This window comes from Chelonoidis abingdonii, chromosome 1 (assembly GCF_003597395.2).
Source record: "Chelonoidis abingdonii isolate Lonesome George chromosome 1, CheloAbing_2.0, whole genome shotgun sequence".
NCBI classification, from domain to species: Eukaryota; Metazoa; Chordata; order Testudines; family Testudinidae; genus Chelonoidis; species Chelonoidis abingdonii.
The window spans coordinates 217965331-217966070 of NC_133769.1; positions in this window are offsets into that span (position 1 = coordinate 217965331).

Consider the following 740-nt stretch of genomic DNA (forward strand, 5'->3'; position numbering starts at 1 on the left):
CTCCAGGAGGCCCTTAACCCTGGGGCCCCTAACCCTAGCTCTAGGAGGACTTTAACCCTAGGGCCCCTGACCACAACTCCAGGAGGACCTGAATCCTTTGGCCTCTATCACTAGCTCCAGGAGGGCCTTAACTCTGGAGCCCCTAACCCTAGCTCCAGGTGTCACTTAACTCTGGGGCCCCTAACACTAGCTCCAGGAGTCACTTAACGCTGGGGCCCCTAACCCTAGCTCCAGGAGGCCCTTAACCCTGGGGCCCCTAACCCTAGCTCCAGGAGGCCCTTAACCCTGGGGCCCCTAACCCTAGCTCCAGGAGGCCCTTAACCCTGAGGCCCCTTCCCTAAAATCCATGGGCCTTAACCCTGGGGACCCAAACCCTAGCTCCAGGAAGCCCTTAACCCTGGGGCCTCTACCCTGGCTCCAGTGACCCTTAACCTGGGTCCCCTAACTCTAGCTCCAGATGGCCGTTAACCCTGTGGCCAGTAACCCTTGCTCCAGGATGCCCATAACCCTGGGACCCCTAATCGTAGCTCAAGGACACCCTTAATCCTGTGGCCCATAACACTACCTCCAGGAGGCCCTTAACCCTAGGGCCCCAAACCGTAGCTCAAGGAGACCCGTAACCCTGTGCCCCTTAACCCTAGCTCCAGGAGGCCCTTAACCTTGGGGCCCCTAACCCTAACTCCAGGAGGCCCTTACCCCTAGGGCCCCTAACCTTAAATCCATGGGCCTTAACCCTGTGG